Source organism: Anser anser (genome assembly GCF_964211835.1).
Source record: "Anser anser genome assembly, chromosome: 7".
Classification (NCBI taxonomy): domain Eukaryota; kingdom Metazoa; phylum Chordata; class Aves; order Anseriformes; family Anatidae; genus Anser; species Anser anser.
In genome coordinates, this window is record NC_139727.1 from 38,107,402 (window position 1) to 38,123,916 (window position 16,515).

At 48.4% G+C, this 16,515-nt stretch overlaps 1 protein-coding gene across 4 annotated transcripts in view; it reads right to left on the reverse strand.

Annotated features, from left to right (window-relative positions):
• The window catches only part of CTBP2 (C-terminal binding protein 2), a 125,058-nt gene that overhangs the window by 57,587 nt on the left and 50,956 nt on the right, over positions 1–16,515 (reverse strand). Inside the window, exon 1 of one of the 4 annotated variants that reach the window (XM_083843920.1) lies at positions 5,114–5,134. The exons of 1 other annotated variant lie outside the window; for it this stretch is intronic. The gene's annotated coding sequence lies outside the window, so the exon portion shown is untranslated. Of the gene's footprint in view, positions 1–1,641; positions 1,662–1,795; positions 2,366–5,113; positions 5,135–16,515 lie in introns of those variants that run through there. 2 more of the 4 variants (XM_083843919.1, XM_083843921.1) reach the window with 2 other exon arrangements.

Below are 16,515 nucleotides of genomic sequence, written 5' to 3' on the forward strand. Positions count from 1 at the left end.
CAAAATATTTCTTACAACAAAAATCATGCTGTTAGTGCAGCTAACACAGGAGTAGCTAACAGCATTTCCATGAGCAGCGTTCAACAGCAGACACATGACTTTTTAGCTCTATTAAATCCCAGCCCACATTCAGGGAGAAATACTGGGTTATGAAAAGTCACTTCAGGAGAAAAAAGTTAGCACTTTGTTCTGAAAATGCTCGAATGGTTCATTATGTTGTGACTGCAAGTCCTTTCTCCCCAAACAAAATCAATATGCAGAGTGTATTTAATTTTGACAGAGTGCATTTTCTGATGGACAAATGCTTCCATTAAAGTTCTTTCCTCCTGCCATCTCAATTCACTGTATTACTCCCTGGAGGAAAACTTTCTACAAAAGGAACTAATAACAATCACAGAAATTACCGCTCGTATTAGCAGAATCCCGCACAGCTTAACATAATGCCCACGAACGAACTCCTTCCTAACGATTTTACCCGTTCCATCTTGCTGTGACAGGTGCCTTCGACGGTGCCAACCAGCAATAAAAGCGCAACTCCAAAGACTTAACTAAAAATGTGGCAGGAGCTCGCGAGCGGGATTTGGCAGGGATGGATGAAATGGAGAAAAGCAGATGTGCAGGTCACAGAAACGAGCGGATGCTCCCCAGCCTTCGTACGAAGCTGTAATTAAGAGGACAGTTCCTCCATTCGTGGCAGGGAGGACGCAATTAGTTGCACACCCAACTTCAGCCTTCCCTCGGTGATTTCTCCACCCAGCCCAATCTCGAAACAATCGCAAGGCTAAATGTTCCCCAAAATAAAACAAACACAATCAGGCGCGGCAGAACAAAAATCGTGGCCAGCAATTAAAATGCAAGAAAACCTCATTGTATAAGGGAATTTGAGAGAGAGGGGCACACGCATAAAAACTGTACTTCATCTTCAGCAAGATTAGGAAACAAGTGAAGCGATTTACATACAGTAATTGCATGTCCGTGTTAGCCTCCAACAGTGTCTTTCAAAATGTAAATTTTCCTGAAAACCCTTGGACATGATGATAGCCCGTCAGTTATTTATTTATTTAAAGAAGGAATGTGCTTAAACGGGATGTTTTAGGGAAAAAAAAACAACATCCCAAAGTAACAATTTAAATAGCTTCTTAATACCGCCTGTTCAACAACACAGTTCATGAGTCAGAAAGTGGGAGAAGAGAGAGCTGTACAGGGCTTATCCTTCCAGATTCCAATGGAAAATGAAAAGAAAGAAGAGGTGATTTTCCAAAATGAATGGCGCTGTTGGGCAAAAGCACCAGAAAGGTGACTTCACACATAGGACACTCTCGCCTAAGCTCTCACGGAGTGCTGTTTTGTCATCTTCCCGCAGCACAAACACGGGCAACATCTATTTCAACGTGTCCACCACCGGCATCGCCATCCAACCAGCCTGGCACCCTGCAGGTGACCGAAGCTCCCCCAGTCCCACCGCCCTCCGTGACGCCTGGTCCCCCCATGCTCCTACCGCTCTGCCAAGCCCCACTTCACCCAGCGGTGATGGCCACAGTGGGACTCCTCTCCAACTTCAACCACAAGCACGCCTAAATGACCCAAAGCGGCACACGCACGCTCCCAGGCCCTTGCTGGAGTCAGAAACCTGTTGCTCACAATTTCCATCTGTGTTTTGTTTTTTTCTTTTCACCCTCTGCGAAACACGGCACCAACAAGATGGAGATTCCCTGCCCTGAAAAACACGTGGCCCCGCGACCTGCCAAGTCTCGTCGTCCTTCCACGCGTCCACGCCGGGTTTATAAAGCCTTACTTAATCGAGGGGAATGGAAAATCCAGTCCAAACGCTCTGATGGCACCGCAGCACATTTCCTGTGCTCTCGGGAAAGGAGAGGTTCCCGGAGCCACGGCTGGAAGCACACCAGGGTTACCAACAGTCCGTAACAGTGAAGTTAGCATCTGCCGGTGCCACAGTTAGCTCTCCCCGCCTCCTTCACGTTAAGGTCCAGTTTTCGGAAGCTCGACCCCACTTGTGCTACGGTGTCAGAGCCCAGCTCCGGCATCCCCCGGCGTGAGCCGTTCCGGGGCTCCTCATGTCGGATGTCGGCAGCCGCCGCGGGGAGGGCGGCGGGGACGGAGCAGCCGAGTTCGGTGCAAGAAAGGAAGCGCGGAGCGAAGAAAGCAGGAGACACACAGAGATAATGGCAGGGGAGGGAGGCGGACAAAGGAGACGGTACAATGCAGGAGGAACACTTTGAGTCATCCTTCCTCCCTGCGCTGGCGGCGCATCCTTAAGCAGGATGCTGCCCAGCTCAGCCCCGACGCCTGCTCTCTCCAAAGCCCTGGCAGGGCTGCAGGGAGGAGGGAGCCGCACGGGAGGGCAAGGGCTGACCGCTCGCTCTGTGCCAATATTCCCCCCTTCGGATGCTTTCTTTTAACAAACAACAACAAAACAACACGTGGAGCTCGCAGTGTCAAGACACCAGTAAGCACAATAGCTCAGCGGGAACCAGAAAAGGATTGAGCGTTTATATGTGTAAGGAGAGCAAACACAGATTTTCGTTACGTGGGATGAAAAATTTTTAATTTTTATTTTAATGCCCAAGGGATGTAAATCCTCGCACTTGGGAGGAGGAATCACACAGTTTCTGTGTGGCTAAGGTTCGGACTTGTCCCGCTCCATTAAACGCCCTCAGACACCGCGTGGGAAACAGGACACCAGGAAAAAGGGTTTTCCTGGTGTGTGGGAAAGCAGTCTCGGCCGGGAATCGAACCTTGGTGCCAGGCTCCCAGCAGCCTGCACCCCCCGGTGTACCCTCAACACCCTCAGAACAGCCACGGCAGGTCTCTCGCTACGAAATAATTGCTAATTAGCTTTAGTGCCTTTATTAGTTATTAGTATGATTTTGCTGCCGCGGAGCGTTCAGTGATGTTTCGCATTAAGGCCTCTCCGTGGGAATGACTGGATGGCTCCATGGGTGGCAGTAAGCGCTTTCCGTCTAGGTGACTCGCTTGTTTTCTGTCCGGAAACCTAAAGGATGAAGTCTTGTCCTCTGCTGCCTGCCTGGTGCCTTTCCCCAAAAACCTCCAGGGAAAACACGCTCGCGGGGGTCCTGCAGCCCGGCGCAGAGAGCGGTAATGCGGCAGGTTAGGCATGCTGCACGAAGACACTCCCACGTTAGCACCTGCTGACGGAAAAATAAAGAGCTCTTCTGCTCTTCGCCATGCAGAGAAGGAGAATAACATGCTGTAGGAGTCTTGTGCTGAAGAACTGGTAACAATTTTGAGTAACTCGCTATTATATGAGTGAACAAAATGTACCATAACGGCATATGAGCCTGCACATCTGTTGCTAAATTAAACACGCTACATAACGATTTAGACCACATCTTAAAACATTATGCAACAAGATACAGACTGTGCTAAAATAATAAGGCTTCAAAGACAACACAGAGGGGCTGATGCTGCATTCCTTTCAGCCCTCAAGTCACGGCGAGTACCCCTTGTCAGCTCTACTCCATCAAAGCTACTTGACTCAGTAGATGTATCGCAGTTCTCTATGTCCTTCAAGGGAAAAAATACATACATGGTTTGTAACAACCTCTCTCCTTTCCATCCTGACAATGCAGAAAGCATGAGGGAGGTTTTTGGTTGGATCTGGACTTTTTTTTTTTAAGTTTCTTTAAGAACTGTGTTGCAGGTTGCGAACTGTGTTCCAGGTTGGGTTCTCGCTAGCAAGGCAGACACTATGAAGACCTGCTGAAATGGCAATATTCAAGTTGCCACAACAGCCATGGTGCGAAAAAGAAGGGAGTGAGATCCCTAGATTTTGCTCCTATTTTATTTCCAGCATTAGTGACTGGCTTAGAGAAAAGAAGTCTCCCCGGGAGATCCAGGTATGCCCCCCTGGCAGGCAGAGACAGCCCTCTGTAGCTCCTCGGTGACTTCTCAAGTTCAGCTAGGCAATACCAGAACCGGCACTCCTTTCACTCCTACAGCGAAACACAAACAGGCAGCCCAAACAGGCTGCAAGAAAATTGCTTTAAAGAAAATAAATGTCATCTCTCTTTCTGCCATCAGGAGTGAGGCAGGTCGATGCTCTGCTCATCCTGCACCGACAGTTTGCAAGAGCCCGGTGGTGGGCAAAACAATAACCAGCAGCCGGACCCAAATTATCCACTTAGCTTCAAGAGCACCTAATCCATCTGCTAATTAATCATGGGCCTCCTTTAACCTCTCTTATCTTGTTTTTCTAAGTATCTGACACTGATAACGCGCCCTACAGCACATAACTGGCTGGGAAACTACCTTTAACTTTTCAAATAAACAAGAGGAAACGATACAGAAATAATCTTACAGTCTCCTGAGGTCCCTGCCATACCGAAAAATAAAATCTCGTTCCACATTTTACCAGCATTTCTCAATTACTTGTATTTATTTTCACTAATCACAAAGGCTGATGCTGGAGAGAGACGAACCTTCGCTGGTTTTACATCTGGACAACCAAAAGCTCTCCTCTACTCAAGCAGCAATTCAGCACCACGCCAAAATCTGCACAGCCAGATTAGAAGCCCCTAGAAAAATGAGTGTTTGCGGGTCTGTTGGATGAGTTATGTGGTTATTTGGCCGTTAGAGGGCATTTTATACTGCAGAGTGAAGCGCGGGCGCACAGCTTGTGAACAGCATCGCTAACCCCCATCTGGAGCTGCTGGAGAACCGTTTCTGTCTGCTCTCATTTAGTAATTGCCACTTTTCAACCTTTCCATATGCTGTATATAGATGAGCAAGCAAGAGCAAGGACAAGAGGAAAATAAGATGAAATAGCTATGATAAAAAGTCCTGGTTATATAAACACTTCGGCGCGCAGCTATTGTTGCTTCCAAGGTTTGGTTTTGTTCAGTTCACTTCTTCCCCCTCCCTAACTCCGACACAGCAAATCTCATCCTTTTTGCCCTCTCAAACAGCAGTTTATGTTTTAAGTTCAAAAATGATTAACTGAGAAAAGTATCAAGTTGTGTCTCAACACAGCTATCCATCTCTGGAGCCAGAGGGGAGAGCCCATCTGTCTCCAGAGCGAAACAAAGGCAAATTCAACTTCCTCCCTGCCAGGAGGTAGGGCACGGCCACTTACCTTCAGATGGCTCCTTCGAGTTACTACCGTGCCCCTGAATGTGAACTGTAATCCGTTTTCAGCTTCTGCTGGCTAGGAAACCGCACAAAGCCGCCCACTTCCCTGCTCTGGTGTTTTTCCTCCTTCCATCTAAATACAAATCAAATTAGGAAAGAGACAAATATCTCACCATCCATCTCCAAACACACGCATGTTTGTAATCAGGGTGGCCAAACTTCCTGAGTGCGAGCTGCATACCAAAATCTCCACGTGGCCGGGAGCCACATCCTCCCACCCCCGTCAAGCTGCCCGTCTCTCCCACCAGCATGCCCGTGCTGCCGGCCTCCAAGCCCACGACAGGGCTGGCCGGGTGGTGGCCGTGTGCTTCGGGGCTCCCCACGGCACCATCACGCCTGTCCTGCATGGTTCGCCGAGCCCCAGGGTGGGGAACTTGGTTAAATATTTGTTTTTAGTCTATACTTCCAATATACTCGCAAGTTCATAACAGCGAGTGCAGCAATGGCAAAACAACCAAAAGGAGATGGGTTATTAGCACTTTTAGCACTCTGGGTGCCCGTGATGTCCCACCTGTCTAATGTACCTGCTCAAGGGCCCTGAAACCCAAACCATTTGTCTTTGCAACTCCTTCAAGACTTTGGTTCCGTATCACTCCTAAATGAAAGAAATAGTAAAATAATAACCCCTGCTTCGCAGCCTGTCCCGCCGCGGCACCCACCTCCTGCCCTGGGTTTTTAACTGCTGGGTTAAAGCTGCTGTGGGTTGGTGTCAGACTGCCCCGCACGGCACAAACTCCCCGTGTTGCTCAGTGTATCACAGGTATCTCGAGCTCTTTTCCATCAGAGCCTGCCCTGGGTCCTCGCCTGGACTGGGAACAGCAGGAAGGAGCAGTAACACCCTCTTGTCTCCAGATCTTTGGAGCTGTAATTTGCTCTTATCTGAGCACTTATATTTACAAGGCACTCTTACATAAAAAGTCCTCATCTGCATTGACTTATTTAGCAACATGAAATAAAATAGCCTGAAGCTATTCGTGTTGCTTAACATACTTTTTTTTTTCTTATGTAGATGATGCTCTGTGTAAAGAAATATTCAAAGGGGAAAACTGTGTTTTGTTTGTAACACTTACTACTATCATCGAAGAAAATATGTTCTAGCAAGTCTCTGAAGGGGCAAACAGATGTAATACCTTTAACAGCTCGGCTAATTCATCTTTTGCTGCCCAACTGCTGGTGAAATGGAAAATCTCAGAATGGAAATGTGGAAAACCCTGTTCCTTGTGGCCCGAGATCAGTTCCCTCTTTGCTACCTCTTTCCATCGGACTAAGTCCTGTTTTCAGGTACACGGTAGTCTTACTCCACAGAAAAAAAAAAGAGTTCAAGAGTTCAAGGCCACGTCCCCATTCAGGCGTGCTCCTGCAATGCAAAGCGGTCTCCTTCCTGTGCCAGAGGCATTCCTCTCCCCACCGCCTATGTACAAAAAGGTCTAAGGGAAGGGATGGACGGAGGCAGGAGCAGGATGCTACCGGCGGCACAGAGGAGGAGAGCCCAGCCGGGTGCTGGGGCATCGAGGACCAGGGTTTGGATCGGGAACGGCTCAGGGATGAGGCCAGAGGGTGGCTTTCGGGGAAGGCAAAAAGCCTTTTTGGGGGGTTTGGGCTCCCCAGCCATCCCTCCCTCTGCGCCTCACCTTTGCTGCTCTTGCAGCATCGCTCAGGCAGTTTAATTTCCAGAGGGATGAAAGAAGAGGGAAGGAGGGAACAAAGTGAGAGGAGAGAGGTTTAGATAACAGCCATAAATAAAATGAAATAATTCTCCCACCACTAACCTTTAGCAGTAAGTCAGAGCATCCTCTGCGGCCACCACAGGTTTGCATAATCTACACATCTTTCTTATAAGCCTCGCCAGTTTGCTGTACGAAAGCTATTTTGGGATTTAACAACACTCAGGTTATTGACCTAAATTTACACAGGCTCATCTGGAGCCGTAACGGTCCATTGTGTGCCAAGGCCTGCTCGGGACTCCTTAATACACAGATTATTGATGCAATGAACTGTGACAGCTCCTATAGAGCTGTTATGGTTTATTGTTGCAACACCTACTCGGGGTCCCTTTCATGCGCAGATCGGTGACACGACAGACAGCAGCGGCCACTGCCAGGGGATGCACAACTCCACGGATTGCCACGAGAGACCTCAGTGGCTTTGGCCTCCCAGGGCATTGCAGCGAGCAGGAGGACGCAGGAAATGCTGGGACCCCCCCAGCCTGGGGGTGCACGCGGCCGGCTCCGAGAGGGGACGTTTGCAGAAAGCGATTTGCTACTGAAAATCGGGATTTGTAAATGAAAGCCCCGGTGGGACCAAAGTTTTATCAAGAACAGCCACAGGCCTGCATTATAGATCAAGGCTAAAAACCTGTATGAGAAATACATGGAAATTAGCCAGAAAAGATCAGGGTCTAATTTTCAAGAAAAAAAAAAAGAAGGAAAGGAAAACATTTTAAGTTCCAAGAGAATGAAAAGAGAGCGAGCGCAATGGGAAAGTGCACAAATATCTACATTTCTCCCTTCTTTTCTTCTTGAAGAGCAAAAATAATCTTAAAAGCCTGAAAGCTAAGCATGGTTTAAAGGAATTCCCTAGTGCAGGGAGACCTCAGGCCAAGAAAAGAAAAATTAAAACATTAACACTTAACCAAGTGCTCACAGCCTCTTCCCAAACAGCAGCGACCAGCTCAAAAAGCTGCAGCTGGCTTTCCACTATCGTGTGCATCTTCCCCACTATTTACCAGGAGCTTTTTTTAACATCAGTGACACTTCACATTCAAAACTGCCGTTAAAAATAGGCTGTTGGTCCTCCTGGTTTAACCCTCCAAATTCCCTCCTCCCGCCTCCCTGCACACCCACCGGCTCTGCCTCCTGCTCTTGCTGCCATCAGGGGCGATGCAGGGGAAAGGGGGGACCCCAGGGACCCCCACTGCTGCCCCCAGACCTCGTCCCGCACCAGAGCATCCCTCTCATTCCTTCCCAGAGCTGGCAGCAGGAATTATTTGCGATAGGCAAATTGTTACAGGCAACAGGCCTATTCTGCATCTCCGTCTCCCTTCCCACCTGCTTTTACAGATGACATGAGTCGAAGGCTTAAAAAACCACCACCCAACACTAATGTTTTCTCTTCCCTGCAATCAGCAGCTCAGCCAGGAGAGGAGAGAAATTCCTTTGTTATCCTGCAACTACTTAACTGCTGAACCTTCAAAACCTCCTCAGGAAACAGGCCTGGTGAACGGCTGCTGCACGGAGCCCTGCACGAGAGAGACTCGAAAATCAATATCCTTCACCCAACTTATCAAATTTACCGAGGACATTTATACAGCATAATTAAATAGAAAAGAGATACAAATACAGAAGAGTATTTGCACGGCACTGCATAGCAATTGCATTATCTCTGGAGCAGAGGACACTTTGACAAAAAGGAGGGAAAACACCATACATCAACCAAAGGAGCTGCAAGGAGCATGGGCAAGGTCTCGGCTCTCATTGCTCACGGGGAATGTTTAACACGTAGGTAAAAACAGCCACAACATGCACACCAGCACATGCACCTAAGGCATTTCGGCAGGTCCTGCTCAGTCAGCCAAAACGACGCCATCAGAATTAGGTCGGTGACGAACGTGCTCCAAAACACGTCGGTGCCTCTCGGACTCGCACAGGGTCTCCAGCATGTGTTGGGGCGCTTCCCCCTCGCTGGTGTGGAAGCAAAGCAGACACTATTATGTTGCCTTTCAGCATATGAATGTACCAAATAAAATCGATTTTGCTCAGTAATCCACTTGCTAAGTTCGTGATGTTTTCCACAATCAGCAGCCGTCTCCGCAGGATTGCGAGATAAAATCTTCAGTGCAAGGTTAAACCTGGGAAAGGCTGACTGCCAGCGCAGGGCAAACTAAAACACTGCAGAAAAGGCAAACTAGATTATCTGGCTATTTGTTAAATAATTCTTCTCACAAGGGTTGTATTACAAGTGTGCTTTGTGAATGCCCCTTGCGTTCAGGTAGACCCAAAGAGACTGGCTCCTCTTTTAAAGTCCCTACAAGCAGCACACTGCTGTAGATGGGACATGTCTCGTGCCATGTTGACCTCAAAATTTAGAGCAGCCCAGCACAGTGCTGGACATAAGGTGTGAACACCGGTGGGTGAAAGCCTGGTGTCTTTGTGAGAGGCACCCAACTACAGACTTCATGGTCTTCAACTTCAGACTCAAAGGGTTGATCTTCGTAAGTGCCCACAACAATTAGGTATAGACTAATTACACTGACCGATAAAAATCAATATACAAAGGTGGCAGGATTCCTACCATTAAGGCAGAGATGCAATCCCAGAATCACAGGACCATTTTGTCCAATCCGCCCAGGAAGCCTTCCGCAGATAACCTGCAAGACAGACTGAACTGGGACTGAGAGAGGATGTGCTCCATCGCAGGAGAGGTCGCACCATGCACAGCTCCTGCCCACCTTGCGCCCCAGCTGCCCCAGAAACAGGCAGGTGACAGCTCAGGAGCATCCACAGCTGCCACATGCCCCGCACGCTGCTCCCCTCGTTGCCAGATGTCACATACAGAGGGGAAATCTCAGCCATCCCCTTAACAATGCACCCATCCGGAAGGGCAAGTGTCAAGTTAAAGGCTTTTTTCTTGCTTCTGTTGTGTCTTGATTTGCTAATATGAATCATACTTGACTCTATTTTGAGCAATCCTTTACTAAAAATGCCTGTGAGTCATTTTCTCTAAACTTGAAACTATAAAGATGGTCATGTTTGGGTAATACTAGGGAATTTTTAAGACTCTGAATACTTCTCTTTTTAATTGAACAGGAAAAGAAGGGGAACCTGAGCCACAGAAAACTTTTTCTTTGCTTCTTATTTGTCCGGCATAGACACACTGCTCTGGATAGAAATCAGAACTCATGGAGTAAAACTTCTGAACTAAATACATATGGAGACTACTAAAATAAAGATGGAATGTATAACAACAACAACAAAATGCTTCAAGGAAAGGCCAAAAAGCAACAAACAAATCTCTATCTCTGGGAATCTCTATCAACCTACACTCAACATGTATTTTAAAAAAATAGTCTATAAAGCTAATTCCATGACCTTTAAATTTATACACATCCCTTTCCAGATGGAGTAACTCAATAACTGAAAATCACACTAGTATTTTTTCCTCTCTCCAGTGCTCCTCACTTGAAGCCAAAAGAAGACTGAAGGCTTTGCTCTCCAAACTGAATGCCACTTACTCAGGAACACAAGCAGCACGCCACGCATAATAAACTGGTCTCCAGGTACCGGAGTTGTGTTTTTTTCATCCCAGACATGGAGACACCTCACTCTGCTTCATGCCACCAGACAAGACTCTACTGCAACATCAGCTTTGGAAAGAGGCTCTTCACCAACGCGTGAACATCTGAACCAAATGCATTCAATGTCCATCAGCCTGCCACCACATCTCTCTCCCCCATTACCTCACTCCAGAACTTGTCCCCATACCCTCCATGAAGGACTGGCTGAAGCAAACAGGCTCTGGCCAGGACAGCCAGCAGAGAAACTTCCTTTAGGTGTCTCCTGGATGAACTTGGTATCTCTGGTATTCTTAAACACACAAGTCATGCTCAGACTTGAACATCCTTTGGTCAAAAGCAAATTAAAAGGCGACAGGAATGAGCAAGCTTCACTGCTCATTCCTACCACATTTGCTTCCCAAACAGCTTCAAGTCCTGCACCGATTTCCAACCAGCACCATCTGCAGCAGCAGATCTAGAGATGCAGTAGGGAAGACGGCATGGCAAAAAAGCAAGGCCAGGAGATCTCCAAGCAGAGCAGCCTGGGGATGGGACAAATAACGTTTCTGACTCCTTGGGCAGGACCAAGATCTATGGGGCTGCAGAGGAGGCACCAGCATATGCCAGGGTGGTCACAAAGGTGCAATAAGCACTGAAGGGAAATCCCACTGATGAAAGCCTCAGCTCTGGCACTGCGACCTGATCATTTTTTGATCCTTGAGGTGACTCCAAGACCCCTTCGTTCTGACCAAAAAACATAAACAAGGATAAGGGTGACGGACTTACTGCTCCAGCTGTGGGGCTGCAAGTCCAACCCACGAGAGGGCAGCTAGGGAAAAGAGTATAAAGGAAAACTCATTTCCCCCGGGGCAGCCTGATAGAGCCCATCAGAGGAAACATCTGCCATCCTCCGTGGAGGACAAAAACGAGGAGGAAGTCGTTGGTTCATCCAGAGAGAAGAAAGTTAAAAATGTTAAAGGCACATGGGTTGTGACCAAGGAGGGAGACCCATTTCTGCAGGCAGGGCTCAGCAAAATGGGTTAAAAAGGCAGTTTTAGAGACTACAGAGTATGAAAATGGCAGCAGCCCACTTGATGAGGTCAGTGACTGAAGTGGCCTATGGTACTTGTAAGAGAAAACATCTGTTCGTGTTAAAAGGTCAGCAGGAAATGAACGCTATTTACTTTGTCCTTACTGGTTAGGCCAACACTCCTCGAAAGAGAACCACACATGGCTTAACTTAGTGTTAATGAAAGTATGAAAACATCGCCGTGGTCTTCTGACTGGCAGCCTACCTCCAGCGGGACCCCTCACTGCACCCAAAAACCCCCATAATAGCCCCGGCGACCAGGCCGTGCGCACTCGGCCGCCAAGCCCGGCCCTCCTCCCCCCGAAGTCCTCCTGCCGCCCTCTTCCTTTCTCATGGGCCACCAACCTGCACACTTCAAGAGAACCAGGAAAACGAAACAAAACAAAACAAAACAACAACAGAAAAACCCAACCCCACAACTCCTTTCTTCAGGAACAAGCCGTTAGAATAAATCCGTCAACATAAAAGCAAAAAAACAAGAAGTTTCTCCTGAAAAACAGGAAGTGTTAGGTACAGAGCGGCTTAAAATAGCGCCGACTTAATTTGTTGACACAGCTCGGGTCTCCCGGGGCCGTGCCTTGTCTCCTGCGCTCACCGTCGGCGCTGGCCGGAGGCCGGGCGGCCTCCCCGTGGCAGCCATGCGGCGGCACGCGGGCATGGCCGTGCGTCACCGCGCCGACGGAGGGGGCAGCGGGAGCAGGTCCATGGCCGCAGGCCCGGCCGCGCTTCCTGCGAGGCGCGCGGGGGCTCCCACAGGAAACCCCGCTCCGAAACAAGCCCCGGCGCGATTCAGGGCGTGCGCTAATCAACAGAGGGGATATTTAAGGCTGGTCGCCTCTCGTTTGTTTTCAGAACTCGGTCTGAAGTTTTGAGGGCGTAGGGAGGTGGTTTCAAACTTTCCCTCGCCGCTCCCTGCCAGGCTCCCCGTGCTTAAGAAAGCAGGGCCGCAGCCAGGCAGGATGAATTACTGGCGGCCGATGGGAAGCTCAAAATAATGCGGCTCTGAGCCCAGGCCCTGCTTAGACAAACTGTCACAACCAAGTGACGTTCTGCTGTGGGGCACGTGAGGGAGATGATACGCTCCTGCACAGGTTGAGTGGCATTGTCCTACCTCTCGATAACCCCACTCATTTCTCCTCTGCCCCTCCTGCAGCCTGCTCATGGACATCCAGGCCCCACCGTGCATCCTGCCCTCCCACACCGGTCTGCAGAGGTGCGAAGCTGCAGCTTTTTTCCCCCACGAATTTAAAAAACACTTTAAAACTACACTCCCAAATGAGCTAATGCAGACAAAAATGATGATATTGTAAAGCAGATGAAGAAACTGTCCCCCTCCACAAAGCGCGGTCTCCAGACCAGGCCGACCTGGCCGCCTGCTCCTGCAGAAGGCATCACGCCACACAACGCACCACACCAGACACCAAGGGGCCCCTATCATGAGCAGCTAATTATCGGGCCACATTACATTATTACTCAGATTAAGATTTGTGGGTTTTCCCCTCGCCTAACAATACGCCTTTGACAGCAGCACTGCAAATACGCTAGAGCAAGAGCAGCAGTCTAGCTCCATGTGCAATTAGGCCAGCATGTGGATCTTATTGCTCCTAAGGACTCTTATTTGATTTCCCGCACCACCAACTGGTGAGAAGTTTTCAAGTCTAAATACAGAAGAATTAGATCACTCTTTGGGGTGGTCGCATCTGGGGTTGGAAAACCAGATGGAGTGCGTTTTTCGAGGCCTTTGTAATTGAACCAACACACAAAGTTGCTAGGAAGCATGCAAATACAATCACTGCTCTGGGGCAGCCTGCAGTAGGGCCGGTGCCGTGTCTGCCAACACTCATAGACACCATCTTAAGTGCTAGCAGGGAGGAATGGTCTCACGGGCTGTGGGCTTTAAAATATTGTTGTGAACATGGACCTATGGCAGGAATGCAGCAGCTCTGTGGCTTGTGAATATAAACACATTCACCCCACGTCTTCTCACAGTGCCACCCAAGGAACCAGGGAGATGGGCGATCGCTTCGGTTCCCTAAAAATGCAAAGCTTGTACGTAAAACTGGGGAATTAAGGGGAGAGAGAGAGAAGGAGGGAGCAGTAAGGAAGCTTCAGCATTTCAAACCAAGTGCAGAGATGGCAACCACGAGTGCCATCATGTGTGGCAGGCTGAGTCTGAGATGGACTAAGCTGTCTCTGGAGCTGCCAGCCATCACCACCACTGCCAGCTTTGGCGACCGCTGAAGAGATTTGCTTCTGGCAAGGCAATATCACAGGGCTTTGGGTACATTTAAAGCAGAATGTGTTTTTAAAAGATGCGGGCACAACTGTGGTTGAAGCAGCATGCAGACTACCACCAGACCCCCTTCTGCTCCATGGGGGACACAAAACGTAGCAGGTTATCTATGAACTTCCCGACACTCGCACACACCTAAGTGGAGGGCATCTCTCCCTGCAGCCAAACAGCACTGGCAGGGACTGCTCCAAAAAGGCCCAGGCTTTGTCAGGGAATGGCTGTTTTAGGGACAGAAAAAAGCATCTGTCTTCCCTGGTGTTCAACCATGTGCTGGGTTTAAAAACCTGTGGGTTTAAAGACCTCCTTATCAGCAGCTAACACAGAGCACGGTTGCTCACAGCACAGGAAGTGGACCCAAACCCCACTTTCCTCTCTTGGTTTTTCTTTTTCTCCTTGGAACCAGAACAGACAATAACAAAGTCACAAGTCAAACAATAAGAATGAGGTGAAGAGAACTTTCTCGGCCAAATGCTGAGTTTGCAACTCGAGCAGCATTAGCCACTGGAGGCTGCCCACGCGGCATCTTTCAGGCACGGGCATGAAGAGGGATGCTCCTGCTGTGCCCTCCCATCAGGGCCACCACGCAACTCCCCACCTGCTCCCTCGACACAATATTCCCAAAATGCAGAGACCTGGAAATTAATTAGCAACGCAAGCCTAAGCAGAACTCCTTTAAATATTTGTCCGGGACTTTTTCAAAAGGAAGCAACAAGTAGAAAAACAAATAAATGTCCAGAGTCAGCACTTCACAACTCGAAAGAATACACACTCAGTTTTATGAACATGGCTTGCACATAAACATACACTTCAAAAACAACCCTCCATACATACCAAACCAGAGCAGCCAAGAGGATGACGGGGAGATCAGAGAGTTTATCAGCAGAGAGAAGAGGCAATGGGTGGTGAGGGAGCTATCAGGGAAGGAAGCCCTATAGAGAAATCCCTGTGAAAAGCATAGGCAAGTGCCTGGCACCACTCTTTTATCGGGGTTTGTTTTCCAGACAACCCATAGGTTTTGTGCACAAAAACACGGTAATTTTGCTGTAGATTTTTTTCTTTAAATTAAGAATCGTTGGCATTTAAAATTGGTGTTTGAGGAGTATACTGCTTTTTAGTTTTCGATGGTGTTATTTTGTAGGCATTCTGTTCTTAGAAAAATTAAGATAATATTTGCTTTTGAAGCCACAAAGCTGACACTTTGATATTGCATTTTTCACATCCAAATCCACACCAGCTGGGCTTTTTCTTCTTTTAAATGCACTCGAGCTCATTTTCGCCAGGCCAGCCTTCCTTTCTGCATCAGCATTTCTGCTGCCTGAGTATCTGTGGCCATAACGCAAGCTACACAACTAAACTGAACCAACTTTTCCAAACGTTGCTACTACAATGAGCTGCTCCCCAACCCTGCAGCATCGAGCCGCTGGGATTTCTGAAATAACATGATGAAATATCTGGGTGGCTACACGGCCAATTTTAAGCAGCCAATTTGAAATTTCTGGTTGGTAGCGCACCAAGGGAGTGCAAGGTTCAAAAGCTGGCCATCACACAGTGTATTTCACAATGAATTCAGACTGTTTTTCTAACCCAGCTGTCTTGTTTAAAAACCAGTGCAACCCTCCAAGGTATACAAATAATTAATTTCAACCCAAGCTCTGAAGCAGCAGCTCCCAAACTTTCTTTCCTGGCTGCGACCTCATTTTACAGACCGGTAACTCTGCGCAACCCCAAACAGCAGAATAAATATCGGACAAAATGAAATTTCCATCAGGCTCACGACCTTGCTCATAACTTCCACGAACCTCATTTCGGGGCCATCGCTCTCATTTGGGAACTGACAAAGTCGTAACACAGATGATTGCCAAAGCACACCGACGGACACGGGCCACGGGGTCTCTAAGGTCACTTATGCCAAAATCCTCCCCATGGCTCAGCTCGCTTTTCATGAAGGGCAAAAACCAGAACGTGGATGTTACTTAACCACATCATAAATAAATCCCCTTAAAATTACCTCCCTTGATATTTTTTATTGCTACAAGACAAATTTCAGCTTTAGGGGAACTACGCTGGTTTCTGCAGGCTGCTGGGAACGCCGTCGGTGTTACACATGTGAACGATAAGTTACAGTGACCTGCTGACACCACACAAATCTGGTAGTAGGAGCTAACATAGTAGGCATTTTTGGTGCCCAGATTGGATCCTACAGAACTAGAGGCTTGCAGCCCATCATACAACTGGGACCTTTCCAGCATTGGTATCAGAGACCAGAAGGGGAAAACAAGCACCAAAATGCTTTAGCAGCACTCGTCTCCCAGCCCCTGCCCTGAGTTCACGGTTTTGGCACCCCGACGGCGGTGATGTACCCAGCTGAAAACAAGAACCAGCAAGTTCGTGCAGACACATCCTAGGGACAGACGTTCTGGGCCATCTGACCTTGTTCTGACATGTCTTGTAGACCCGAAACCCGCAGCGTGGTTTAGCCAGCAGACTGCGCTGCGAGTAGAGCAGCTCGGCTGGGCTGCCTGGAAAGCAACGTTTCACCCGTGCACAGATTGCTTCCCAGTTCCACAACCTGAATGTTAAATACAAGAATATTCCCATAAAAGCGCAGAAAAGAAAGGGTAAAAAATTTAGTCCTTTGGCTCCCTATTGCTGTTAAAATTAATTGCCACATAAAATTGCTGATTCCTACCA